This window comes from Canis lupus, chromosome 10, assembly GCF_003254725.2.
Source record: "Canis lupus dingo isolate Sandy chromosome 10, ASM325472v2, whole genome shotgun sequence".
Lineage (NCBI taxonomy): Eukaryota > Metazoa > Chordata > Mammalia > Carnivora > Canidae > Canis > Canis lupus.
In genome coordinates this window covers 26,028,047-26,042,502 of record NC_064252.1, presented here as the reverse complement: position 1 = coordinate 26,042,502, position 14,456 = coordinate 26,028,047, and the positions used below count along the sequence as shown (strand labels likewise).

The window sequence follows — 14,456 nt, the reverse complement described above, 5'->3', positions numbered from 1 at the left end:
TATGCCTTTGGTTTTTTTTTTTTTTTAAATCAAATACAATTTCATGGGGTGCCTGGGTGGCTCAGTCAGTTAAGTGTCTTTGGGTCAGGTCATGATCCCAGGATCCTGGGATCGAGCCCCACGTCCTGCTCCCTGCTCAGTGAGAAGTCGGCTTCCCCCTCTCCCTCTGCCCCCTGCTTGTGCTCTCTCTCTCTGTCAAATAAATAAATATTTAAAAACAGACAAACAACAAATATAGTTTACTGAATAATAATTAAAGGAAACACCAAATTAGTAGATGAAAATAACTTCTAAAATATTTCTAATTGGGATCCCTAGGTGGCGCAGCAGTTTAGCGCCTGCCTTTGGCCCAGGGCGCGATCCTGGAGATCCAGGATCGAATCCCACGTTGGGCTCCCGGTGCATGGAGCCTGCTTCTCCCTCTGCCTGTGTCTCTGCCTCTCTCTCTCTCTGTGTGACTATCATAAATAAATAAAAAAAATTAAAAAAATAAAATATTTCTAATTTGCATATGACCAAGCTATATCTAGCTGGTAAAAGGTTCTGCTAAAAATATTAATATATTCCTGGTAGAATGCTAGATTTGTGGTATTCCCAGGTACATGTGTACATCACCATATTTACATAAAAACATTCCTTAAAAGTGAATCTTAGTCAAAGATTTTTCCATTGGTTTCTATTTTACATCTGAGAAAAATGGGGGAAAAACATTTTTCTATAGTAGCAGAATCATCTTAAAATTTAGCAATATGTAAAGTAAGATAATTTGGAATGACAATGACTTTCTGATGGAAATATTCATAATAACAATCTAAACCTCAAAACTGGAATGTATAAACTCATCTGTATAGCCATCATTTTATTTTTTTATGTATTATTATTTTTAAAGTCATCTCTACACCCAACATGGGGCTTTAACTCATGACCTCGAGATCAAGAGTTGCATGCTCTACCAACTGAGCCAGCCAGGCACCCCTAACCATCACATTAATGTTTAATAGAAAAGCTTAAAATTACAAAAGAAAAAGTTATCTTAAAATTCAATGAGACAGAGGTACTTAGGTTGCTCAGTTGGTTAAGTGAATGGCTCTTGATTTTGGCTCAGGTTATGATCTCAGGGTTGTGAGATAGAGCCCCACATAGGACTGTGCATGGAGTCTGCTTGGGATTCTCTCTCTCCTTCTCTCCCTCTGCCCCAGCCTCTCTGCTGGTTCTCTCTCTTTCTCTCCCTCTCAAAAATAAAAAATAAAAAGAAATTTCAATGAAACCAGGCTAAAATCTATCCACCCTCTTTCCCAGTTGTCTGGGAGGAACAGAACACAGTCTTCTAGTTGCTTAAACTTTGTTTTATAAACTGGTAATCTTTTATTTATTTATTTATTTATTTATTTATTTATTTATTTATTTATTTATTTATTTATGATAGGCACACAGTGAGAGAGAGAGAGAGGCAGAGACACAGTCAGAGGGAGAAGCAGGCTCCATGCACCGGGAGCCCAACATGGGACTTGATCCCGGGTCTCCAGGATTGTGCCCTGGGCCAAAGGCAGGCGCTAAACCGCTGCGCCACCCAGGGATCCCATAAACTGGCAATCTTTTTAATGAATAAAACACTATGATCTAAAATAAGAAAGCATGACAATTCAAAAATAATAATTTTATCTTATTTTTTTAAAGATTTTATTAATTTACTTGACAGAGAGCGAGCATGCACAAGCAGGGGGAGCGGCAGAGGGAGAGGGAAAAGCAGACTCTCTACTGAGCAGGGAGCAAGATGCAGGACTTCATTCCCAAGACCCCAGGATCATGACCTTAGCTGAAGGCAGACACTCAACTGACTGAGCCACCCAGGTGCCCCCAAAGTAATGATTTTAAATGCAGGGTAGATGACAGAGGAAAATGTTTACTTAACTAGAAGGTAGAAGATACCTGAGGAGTCTAGGTAAAGTAAGCTGTACTTGGGGCCTTGGCCGCCCCCTTGCTCCACCCCTCTTCCTGTGCAACAAGCCAACGTATCCTCTTCAGTCCAACCACTACTTTATTTACAGTTAATGTTCACAAATTCTTCAAAAAACCCTTCTTGTTTCAGTGACAAAGTCTAAATTCCTTGGGTTTTAAAAGCCCTCCGTTGCTGCTTCTTCTTTTTAAATTTGTTTTTCCTTTTCTTTTCTTTTTGGTTATAGTCACCCTGGAAAACTGCTATACCTGCTAAGGCCTTTACCTAGTTAAGAAGTCTGACCCATGTAGGCATTTGGCCCTACATGGTCTGGAGATATTATGTGTGGGGTATCAGTCATACCACAGAGTTTGGCTAGCTGCTAAATGCAAAGTGGAAGGTGGCCAAGTTGTATCTTACAAATGCTCTCAAAGGCAATCCTTCTAGTTTCTGGAAAGCGTGACCCTGATTCACAGCTGAACTCTTCATCAAAGGATCCATTGAAGACCCTTCAACTTGATTGCCATTTATTTACACATTCTCTAGAAACCTCTACTGCTTTCCAACTTCTAATAACTTCACTTTTTATTGTTTCTTTTTTTTAAATTGGGCTACAGTTGACATATAGCATTGTATTAGTTTTGGGCATACCACACAATGATTTGATATACATGTATATTGTAAAATGATCATCACAGTGAGTGTCATTAACATCCACCACCGTTACACACAGTGTTTTGTCTTGTGATGAGAACTTTTAAGATCTATTCTCTTAGCAACTTTCAAATATACAACACAGTATTATTAGTCACCAAGCTGTACATTATATCCCCAGGACTTATTTTATAACTGGAAGTTTGTACCTTATGATCACCCACACCCATTCTTCTTTTCCTATTATTATTATTATTATTATATTGCTTATTTTCTATGGCTACTCAACAGAAAACTAACCTCCAGTCAGGTCATCTCTTCCTCACTCATGTTCATTCAGGTCCCTTTAGCTTCATTCTCCATGTTTTTTAATCTTTACTACCATCAATTTCTCACTCTGCACTCCAACACTGGAATGCTCTCCCCCTTCTCTATCTATTTCAACCCTACCAACTTCTCAAGGCCTATCCCAACTACTTCTCAAAACTATTTCCAATCATGTCTACCTAATCCATCCCTTTTCTTCATAATAAATATTAGTTTCAGGGATCCCTGGATGGCTCAGTGGTTTGGTGCCTGCCTTCAGCCCAGGGCGTGGTCCTGGAGTCCCAGGATCAAGTCCCGCGTTGGGCTCCCTGCATGGAGCCTGTTTCTCCCTCTGCCTGTGTCTCTGCTTCTCTCTCTCTCTCTCTCTCTGTCTCTCATGAATAAATAAATAAAATCTTAAAATAAATAAATAAATATTAGTTTCTATAAATTCATTTTTTTGGTAGATTCATTTTTTTCAGTGATTATACGCTGTATAGAGCCTATAACACATCATATTAAGTTCCTTAATTCTGACTTTAGAGTTTCTACCATGCTTTTGCATATAGGAGGTATGAAAATATTTGTTAAATTTAATAATTTATAAATTATCTAATATAAATATTGTTGATTTTGTGTATAATAATGTACAGTCTATGTGAAGGCTAAAAATAAGAATGATCAATCAAGAAACACTTGCTGAGCACCTTCTGTTTGCATTGGGTTATATTAGATTCTAGAGCCATACAAAGGTGGAAGTCATAGTTCCTACTGTCAATAAACATAAGGTCAAGTGTAGATTTTATATAGATAGGATATATATACATATTTGCATATATATGTGTGTACATATATATATACGTACAAAAATATATATATGATAAACATAGAAATAACTAATAATACAAGTTACCAGTTCAATTTCACAATGTCTAAGAGATTCAGCTTCTCAATAAGTGAGTGAAAATAAAGAATATATTTGTATAACACAGTAAATTGAACAGGTTTCAGACTGGGTTCCCCCAGAAGCAGACTCTGAGGAACAGACTTGGATGCAGGTAGTTGATCTGGCCAGTGATCCCAAGAGCACGAGTGAAGGAGTGGGAAGGTAAAACTAAAAGGGATAAAGTCAACAGAGTGCACTAGTGGTCAGATGACCACTGTGAGCAAATGAGATTTGATCCTGCTGGGGGCTATAGGGCTGTCCATTCAGGAACGGGGAGGAGTCTCTTACCTTCACTGGTTGAGTGGTGCCCCCATGAGTAATGAATCTGTCGCATTTCTAGGCTGTCCTATGCTTATGCTGAATGAGTCTATGGGCTCCAGAAGAGACACTGGTAGAGGACGAGGGAGACACAGGCACTCTCGGTGTATATGGAAACGGGTCCCTGGGACAACAGTTGTCCTCAGAGGCAGGCTCAGAGAATATGGGCTGGGGCATTCACGGCATTGCTACAAGATATACTCATTTTCAGCTTTCCTTTCCCAAAACCTACTGAAGTGACACAAGTGGAACAGAGGTATGAACCTAAAAGGGCAAACAGAATAGGAGAGAAGAGAGGACAACAGAAGATGAGAGTCATCAACAAATTGTTAGAAAAGGAACAGCTGATGGAGTGAGGAAGCAAACCCCCAGATACCAACAGCACGGAAGCCGATGTGAAAAAAATCAATTCCCACCTCAGAACTCTAGAAAGTTTCAGGAAGGGGAGGGTGAGGCACCTTTGTGCCTCATTATTTTAGGGAGAGCATCTTATTTGTACAATGAAAGATGTTTTTGTTGGCTGGTTGTTCATACATACGCAGAAGGGTGTGGATGAATGATGCTGAGTAGCCAGCGGATGGGCTGTCTCCTAGCTTTGTGATCCTGGGGCTGGGACATCACAAACCACGCCTCTGCTTTGCTGCCTCATTTTGTAGCACAGTTTTTCCTAAAATTGTATGATCCTACTACACTTAAATTCTTTCAGTTCTTCCAATTTAGCATGTTTCCTCTTTGTGCCAAGCTTTCACCCATGCTGTTGTTTATGCCTGAAATGCTCTTCCTCCTCTTTATATCTGATTTCCAACTTCCAAGGTGATGTCCGAGAGGCAGACATACATTTGCATATCTGTGTTTTTGCTCATGCTGCTCCCTCAGCCTAGCATATCCTTCATCTCTACCCTTCTCTTCTATCAAAAATTGTTTCATTTGTTTAAACTCAATTGAAATGCTACCACCTCTTCTGTGAGATCTTTATCCTCCGAGTTAAAACTGAATCCCTCCTTTGTTTTTGCATAATACAATGTGAATATTCATATTTTTCACTTATTTCCTATTTCAAATATTAGTCCTTCATTTGACAAATATTTATCAAGTACAAGGATGTAACAGGCACTATTCTGAGCTCTGTAACAGTGGTAAACAAATTTGTTGTTTCTGACTCATAGTTTCTTGTTTACAGAGGTGTCACCTCCAGCAGATTGCTAACTCCTTCAGGGTGCACATCTTTATCCAACTTGCTCAACCCTTAAGAGACTAGCAGAGTATGTGCAGTCATTTGATAAACGTTTGTTCAACGAGTCATTATGTGGATGGTCTCGTCATTAAAATAAATTCAGTTGTTGAGGAAAAAGTCTTGGGGGACACCTAATTCAGTCCCTTTGCAATACACACGAGAACCTGGGACTTCCAGGAGCAGGCAGGATAGAACCTCAGATCCTTGAATTCTAGCTCAAAGCTCATTTTGCTAGGGGACTAGAAGATATAGAAAGTATAGTAGAACTAGCTATGCCGCCTACTTCTTCACTGACAATTCTTCTGAAGGTTCACAACTGTCAAGTGACTGAAGTTTACTTTGAGGTCACTCCTTTTGCCCCTCGTGCCACTTTCAGAGCATAGGCCCAGGTGGAGGAGGACTGACTTAGGTACACAATGGACCCATGTATCTGTGCCCACGTGTCTCCTCCCAGGAAGCGCTTTGGGGTAGATGTTTTCTTGGATCCATATAAAGAATGCGCAGCATTTATGAAAAATTTTCTGAAGCCCAAGGAAACTCCTGGGGATTTGCCAGAGAAGAGCAATAAATATTGTTTCTATATGGTTGAACACAAAGCACATAAATATATATACTCTGTAAACACTAAAGCAATTGTTTTGTGAGGGCTTTCCAACTTTCTCCAGGAGAGAATTTCTCTGAAATCCACTAAAAAGCAGAGAAGACTACAGAGTGAATTAATTTGGTTGGCTTGCTTTATCTGGTTTCTCATTTTCTTTCAATTTAAACCTGAATGTCAAAGAGCTTTGTTCTCAAGTATCTCTCTGGCAGACTCCTGGATGAGAAGCTCGGTATTAAATTATGAGTCTGTCCCCAGTTTTCTTTATTGTACAGTGCTTTACACCTGCCAATATACTTGATTAATGCAAAATACGACCTTGAAACATCGGTCATTGTAAAGCTGGCTTGATTACTCTTGATAGTTATCTTTAGGAAGAAGCTTATTCCTGGTGTAAGACATCAGATTGCAAATTTAAATACAGACTATCACCAAAATGCCTGAAGTAAGGGAAAACAACAACAACAACACCTCTCCATGCTTTAAGCCTACGGACAAAAGAGAAGAGCTATGTTGTTGAAGGGACCGAAAATGTTTTTGCTCCTTTGGAGACGATGATGAAATCATTTTTGAAAGGGAACATTGGATTTAATTCTAAGAGTCTTTGCCTACAGATAGGAACATTCTATACTGGTAACTCTTTTTCATTTTTCAATAATTCCACTGCCTTATTTCAGGTACTATAATCACTGCATATTTTTTTATATTCCATTATATGGTGAATCTAATAATGGGTGTTAATTCCAGCAGAGCCACTGCCATGATCAATTCTCCTGTTAGTCTGATACATTGTATCCAATTACAGCTACAAAGCAGAGAGCTGGCAAGCCTGACAAAAGATGGATGCCAAAATATGTCTTTCTGTAGTTTAAATACGTGTAACTGAAGGAGCTTCTACTTTTGCAATTATGTTAATCAAAGGAAATCGGATCTGATGATAATAAGTCCATTTTGCTAAGAGGCCACAGTTAGAAATTATTAATATAGAGGCGATTTGAATTGCTCATTAATATATTGGTTTAAGTAGACAGACAAGCCACTAATTTAAAATGGATATGAACGTGAAACTTGAATAACTTGTTTGATGTGAAAGTCTTAATATGTTTTTCTTACAGGATATGCATGAAACCCCAAATAATCATAAATTAGAACAGCTAGACTCTCCCTCTGGTCTGTGTTAAGTGTGTGTGCGTACATAGTTGTATGTTTTGAAGTTTTCACTTCATCATATTCATTATACTTAACTACAGAACATATTGTATCCAAGTTTTAAAAAGAGAAAATACTTTGGAAAATGTGGCTATGAAATATGGCAAGTATATTTACTGCTTTCAGTATAAATTTGAGATAATGGTTTTACTTTTCATAAGAAAATAGAGATATGGACACATTTAAAGGGGCTTTTCTTTTAAAACCTCAGGTAGGACAGTTGAAGGTTTTCAGGCCCTGAAAATGGGTCAGAGTGAATGGATTATAAAATAGGTACAGGATGCTCATTATTAAATTTTATATCATAGTTATGGTTCCACCAACAATAAAAATCATAATTTCCCTTAATAGATTATCGTCATAAAAATTGAAACTGAACATGTCTTTGGGAAACTAGTGATCACTAGCTATTGCAACGTTTCCTGTTGTTGAGGCTAGGGTTTATTTACTTATCTGAAAGATTTTATTTATTTTATTCTTGAGGGACACAGAGAGAGAGAGGCAGAGAGGCAGAGACACAGGCAGAGGGAGAAGCAGCTCCCCGTGGGGATCCCAATGCAGGACTCCATCCCAGGACTCTGGGATCACGCCCTGAGCCAAAGGAAGCCGCTCAACCAGTGAGCCACCCAGGCGTCCAAGACTAGGGTTTAAATGGAAAGTGCTCTCTGGGACATGAAGGTCTCCTGCTTTACAGAGCATACTCCTGGCTGAAGGAAATGAGCAAGTGCTTGAAGGCACAAGTGTTTGTGATCATCAGACCAGACCTTAGAATGCCATTAAAACCCTACAAGGCGTCCTAGGAGAATAAAGACTTTAGATAAATTGGCCAGAGTTTCAATTCTGACATGAATTAAATATATGAAATGCTTGAAGTTGCACCTGGCACACAGTAAACACAAAATAGGTCCTGGGTGTTGTTATTATGGAACAGTCTGAAGACGTGAAACTCCCGAGGAGTTCCTGCCATGGCCTTGACTGGAAACATGGGCATCTGAACGCACCAGGTATTCTCCTCTCCCCCTGGAAATTCCTGTATATATAGACCACAGGCATAATGTGCATACTTTTTTGCCCATTGTTTTCAGAAGGTGATGTTTGAGACCCGGAGAACTGATGTTCTATGGAAAGATGATGAGGAGATGAAGACCTATAATTCTCAAATATTTTCCTCATTAGATGTGGAGACCAATAATAAACTTTGACTTCAATATGGAGTAAAAATCACGTCTAAGTCTGCAACACTGCAACAAAGCTAAGAATATAATTTAAATTGTGAATTCAGATGAAGAGTTAATTTCTCATGAAGTATGAATGCTCTATTTTACACAATAAGCTAAGAAGAAAATTCACTATTAAAATTTCATATGTTATATAATATACGTCCCTTTGGAAAATACCTTCCTGAATACCTAAGAGGAGTCATATCATTTTTCTTTCCCCAGGCAGTTAGTGTATGGTCCTTGTTTTTAGAGCTCTTTGCTTATATTTTTATAATATGATTTACAGTACCATACTGTAATTTACCTACTAATGTTTCCTCTTTTTTTAAAGATTTTATTTATTCATTCATGTGAGAAAGAGGCAGAGACACAGGCAGAGGGAAAAGCAGGCTCCATGCAGGGAGCCCGATGTGGGACTCGATCCTGGGTCTCCAGGATCACACCCTGGGCTGAAGGCGGCACTAAACCGCTGAGCCACTGGGCTGCCCTCATTTCCTCTTTTTATTCCAGCACCTTCCATATATTTTCATTCATTCATCTATGCAACAAATAGATGAATGAATTCGAGGATGGACCATATACTTTGCACTGTGCCTGAAAGTACAAAAGCCACTGGAATTATACTGGCAAAGTTTTTCGACATTGTAATTCATTTCAATTACAAAACACAGAAGATAAAATAACCATAGATATACTTCATATGTTTAAAGACATACAAGCTTGAAAATATGAGCACAGAATAAGAGATTATAAAACCAAAAACCAAGTAGAAGATTCAAGTAGAACTTCTAAAAATGAAAAACAAAATAACCAAAATTAAAAAAAAAATAACTGGTGATTAAAACAGCAGTAACTCTAGTTGAAAAGAAAATTGGGGAACTGAAAGGTAGTACAAAGAAATTATTAAAAAATACAGCACAGAGATCAAAGTGAAAGAAAATCTGGGCGTGAGTTGAGGCAATATGGCAGATGGAGGGTTCTCACACTAACGCCATGTCTAGTCAGAACACAACCTTCTTTTTGGTCTCTAGTGACCCACCCGATCACACATCAGCCATTCTTAATCACTAGAAAGAGTCCACCTCATGCTAGCACACCTCTGGGCTTCTGCACTAGCTGCTCTCCCTCCAGGGCCTGCTTTTACTTCTCTTTCCCTTCTCTCATCTGGAGGATGAATTTGACCGACTTATGGGACAAAGCTCCCTCCTCTGAGCTCAGCTCTATTCATGTCAGAGCAGAGGAAGGGGAGTAAGAGACAAATGTCTATCTCTTCCTCATCTGGCCATTGTTACAGTCACATATCTCTTGGTTGCTGCTACTGCTTTGGCTAACATGGCTATCCACAGCCTCTCAACAGCAGGCACCCAATCACTGGCTCTCTTGTGGAGTGGATAGGAGAGTTCTTCAGAGCACCCTGGGGACCCCGCCCCTAACCGCACCACTCCCTAATGTAGGACACATCCAGGTCTGCTTCAGCTTACTCCAACCACCTCCCTGCTGCATCCCCTCCACGGTGACTTCCAATGTTTGCATCTAGCCCCTCAGGCCTGGCACATACTTGACTCCTCTCTTCCTCTCCTCTCCCAGGGTTAGGAGTGAGTTGGACAGTTAGGTAGTCATGGCCAGGGTCTCCAACAAGAAAATATGGAGTCAGAACAGCTAATATAAAATGGCATTAACATCTTGTTCTAGAGCTTAGACAGGACCAGACTGACATTCTGCTTTGCAGCCCTTGCAAAAATGACTTCTGTAAAATGTCCTAAAATAAGACAATTAACCACAAAGCATTTGTCATGGACAAAGGGGAAGTTAGGACATAAGCCCCCAGATGTCAGAAAAAAAAAAAAAAAGACCATCAGTGCATACACATTAACCTAATAGGTAAACAGATATGTAACCCTGTTGGGCACAGGGTGTCAGCACACCCTGGTTGCTTAAGAGAGTTCCACAAAAGAGCTCATTAAAAAAACCAGAACTTAGAAACTCCAAGGGCAACCTTCTTGGGCATCCCCCCCTCTCCGGCAGCTTTATACTTCTGCTCAGTAAACTTGGCCCTGCTGCCCACCACTCTTCGTCTGATCTAGCTCTTCATTCTTCAAAGCGTTGTGACCAAGGGCTGCGGGCACTAAGGGGACACAAATCCTGTAGCACCAGGTGACTGCTGGCTACAGGGGAGAATTCACAGCTGGAAGTTCAGGCCTCCAAGCCCCATGGGTCCTCAGGAGTGTCCATGAATCCTTTTGCTTGTCCTTTGCCCTCTCATTTCTCTTAAAGATAATTCCAAACCTTCACTGGTCTCCTCAAGCACCCTTGTCAACCAGACCTTCTCTCATTTTTAGTAAATAACCTTCTCCCCTCTTCCTCAAGGAAAGAGAGGCTTTTCAACAGATTTGTTTTAGCTTTTCATCCTCCTGCCAGCCAACTGAACTATGACCTACGACTACTCTTCGCTCTCTTCCCTTTGTTTTGAGGGTCAGAAACCCTGCCTATGCCTGTCCAGGCCCGTCCTGCCATCTGTGTCACCGAAACACTCCCAGTTGCCTTTCCTCTCATCTTCAACTCCTCTTTTTTTTTTTTTTGGTTAGCTTTCTCCTCTCAATCACAGAGGAGAGGTCTTTTTTTATTTTAAATACTTCCGTGGGCCTCTGTGTCAGCGTTTCTTTCTCCTGCTCCCCTCCTCACCCAAACACAATGGAAAGCAAATGTTTCCCCTTGAATTCATTTCCTTCTTTCCTGATCACCTTCTCAGAACACCACAGTGTGGCTTCCATTCCCACTTCTCAACTGACGCTTTCCTGAGGACCACTGACCTTTTCAGTGAACCACAGGACATCTCTGCGTTATTTCAGATTGACTCGTCTCTCCTCCCTCTGCACCCCTTCATCTCATACGTTCTCTCCCTCAGAAGATATTTATTAGGCAGTGTGGCACACACTATTCCAGGAACTAAAATGCAACAGTGAACAAAATCACGGAGTCTTTGCCCTGGAGCACAAGCTACAATGCATTACAGGGGAGAGGAAGTTGTTAATCACCAAAGATTCGTGCACAGTACGTCAGACGATGCATTCTGTGGAGGATGATGGAGTGGTCGGAGGCATGGGGAGCTCAGGGGGATGAGCAGGCCTGCAGGGAGGGTGGTCTCGCTGTAAAGGTGGAGCTTGAGCAGAAAGCTGAAGATGGGAGAGAAAGACATATGGAGTAGAGGAGGGCTGCGCTGTAGTTGGAGGGAACAGTCACTGCAGGACCCAGGGCCAGGAGGGTGCTGGGCCGTCCCGTCCCCGGGAACAGGAACAGCCAGGGGTCTAAGATGGACGCGGAGTGAGTGCCGGGGAGAAGCCACAGGAGAGGAAGTCAGGGAGGAAGCTGGGAGCCAGATCAGAGATATTCTTGTGTGAGATGACAAGTCCCTGGAGGGTTTTTAAGCAAAGGAATATGATATGACTTCCTCTCTCTCTCTCTCTTTTAAAGATTTTATTTATTTATTTGAGAGACAGAGAGGATAAACAGGGGGAGGAGTGGCAGAGGGAAAGGGAGAAGCAGACTCTCTGCGGAGCGGGAGCCCAATGTGGGGCTCGATCCAAGGACCCTGGTGGGATCATGACCCAAGCCGAAGGCAGACACTTAACCAACTGGGCCACCCAGGCACCCCGATATGACTTTTTAATAAAATCATGTTGGCTTTTATGTGAAGAATGGCTAAGGGGGAATCGGGGAGAGCTGAGGTCCCAAGCAAGGCCCTGTATGAGCAATACCAGTAGACAGGACCAGGATCAGCAGTGGAGATGACTGGTTTCTGGATATATTCTGAAGGTAGAGCTGCTAGGAGAGCAAGCTGGGGTGGCTTCAAGGTCTGCAGGGATGATGCATCCTCACAGACCTCCAGACTCTTCCTGCTGAGTTCTGCTCTCTAGGCAGCCCTACTGAACAAGACCCAAGATGACCACCATGGCTTTCTTCCCAGATAGTTCACATCAGCACAGCCCTTGCTGTTCAGAGATTTTAGAACTTGTAACTCTAACTTACCCTCTCTCAGTTGCATGATATTGTTACCTAGAAGTTTAGTTCTTTTTCTAACACCACAAATTAGATGTTATAATTAATTTTAAAAGACAACATTTGTTTAGATTGATGTACATATTTACCAATTTCTTTTGGGGGCGGAGAGGCAGAGGGAGAGGGGGAGAGAGAGAGAGAGAATCCCAAGCAGGCTCCATGCCTAATGCCAAGCTGGATGCAGGACTTGATCTCATGACCCTGAGATCATGACCTGAGCTGAAATTAAGAGTCAGATGCTAAATGGACCAAGGCACCCAGGCACTCCTGCCAATTTTTGTTCACCATTCCTTCTTGCACTTCAGACCTTCCTTCTGGAATATTCCCTTTTTCCTGAAATAAATGTTATGAGTTCCTTTACTGAGAATCTGTGATGATAAACTCAGTTTTTGTTTATCTGAACCATCTTTTCTTGGAAAATGTCTTCATTTCACTCTTATTCTTAAATGACTACCCACTTTGGATTGGCAGATATTTTCCCTGAGAAAGCAGATGATATTTCCAGTCTTCTGGCTTCTAATGTTGCTGATGAGAAGTCTGCCCTGTTATTCTTTCATGGATAATCCGCTTTTCTGTTTCTGGTGTTCTAGATGTTCATTATAACATGTGAGTTGGCAAATTTTTGTAGTTATTTATCATATCTGGCATATATTATGCTCCCTGATTTTTTTGAACGCATGCTTTTCATCAGTTCTGGAAAAATGATCTCCTATTATGTCATCAAATATTACCTCCAATCAGCCATACTAAACTTCATTTATCATTTGTGTCTCAGCTTTTAAAAAATATTTTCTACCTTCTTGGCCTCTGCTGCATTCTGGGGAATTTCTTCTGATACACATTCTGATTCACTAATTCTCACCTTAGTTTTATCAAATCTAGTGTTTAGTCCATCCACATCCACTGAGTTTTTACTTTCAAATAATTATATTTTCCCGTTCTGAAAGTTTTACTTGGTTATTTTCCAAATTTGTCTAGTCATCCATCCCTTACTGATTCTATCCATTTTTTTTTCTTTAAGCATTTCATAGTCCGCTAATATTGTATAGCTAATGGTTCACATCTGAATCCTTGCAGGCTGAATCGGTTATGTGCGTCTCTCTAGACTCTGGGGCATGGAGACTTATTCCCCTGTTTTCGGCGACTGCTGACTGTGACATCATGCTTGGTTGAGGTTAATCTCTAAGAGTCTTGGGTCTCAGTAGGGCTTCCAAAAAAGATCTGTATTTTTGTCAGGAGCTAGGACTACACACCTAAAGCCAGCGCAGCCTCCTTGAGTGCCCCCTGAATGCCAAGTCTGAGGCTCCACTTTCTCCCTGCCTGCTGGCTCCGCCTGAGTGGGGGAAGTGGTGGGGTGTGGGGGAGTGCTCTCTGATGCTGATGTCAGCATCTGCCTTTCTGGAAAACCTGCCTTTAGAAAGTCCTTTGCACTCACAGCTCCCTGCTCCAGCTGGGTTCCAGTTCTTGGGCTTACACGGCATGGTTTTTGTTCGACTTTGCCCTTCAAGATTTCCTTTAGTTCCCATGAACCCAACAATGTATTAAAAGGTATCTTTTATCCAGAATCTAGGTTTGTGTGTGTGTGTGTGTGTGTATGTGTGTGTGTGTTGTTTCCATAGCAGGAGGCTCTTCAGAGCATCTAGTCCACCAAACTCCTGCAAATATAAGTTAGGAATATAGTTTTTATCCTGTAGATAATAAAAAGCCATTAGAGGCTGTTTTGAAGATTTTTGTGTTAGATCTCTGTGGAAATTATGTGGCTGATAGGAGCGAGGCTCAGGCATAAAGATCACTGACAAAGGCATCCTAATAGTGCAGCCGACAGATGACAAGATCCCCCAAAGTAGGGACAGAGATGACAGTTAAGATATGATTGCCACAGAACTGTCACAATTCAGTGATCGAACATTTCTGAATAATTAAGCTTTTCCCACGTTTGTAGGTAGCAAAGTACTGGTAACTATCATTATCAAAGTATT

General features: G+C 41.0%; 1 protein-coding gene across 3 annotated transcripts in view; it reads right to left on the bottom strand.

Moving 5' to 3' along the window:
* Positions 1-14,456, bottom strand: part of ENTHD1 (ENTH domain containing 1) — a 105,510-nt gene that overhangs the window by 14,798 nt on the left and 76,256 nt on the right. The window lies entirely within an intron of this gene.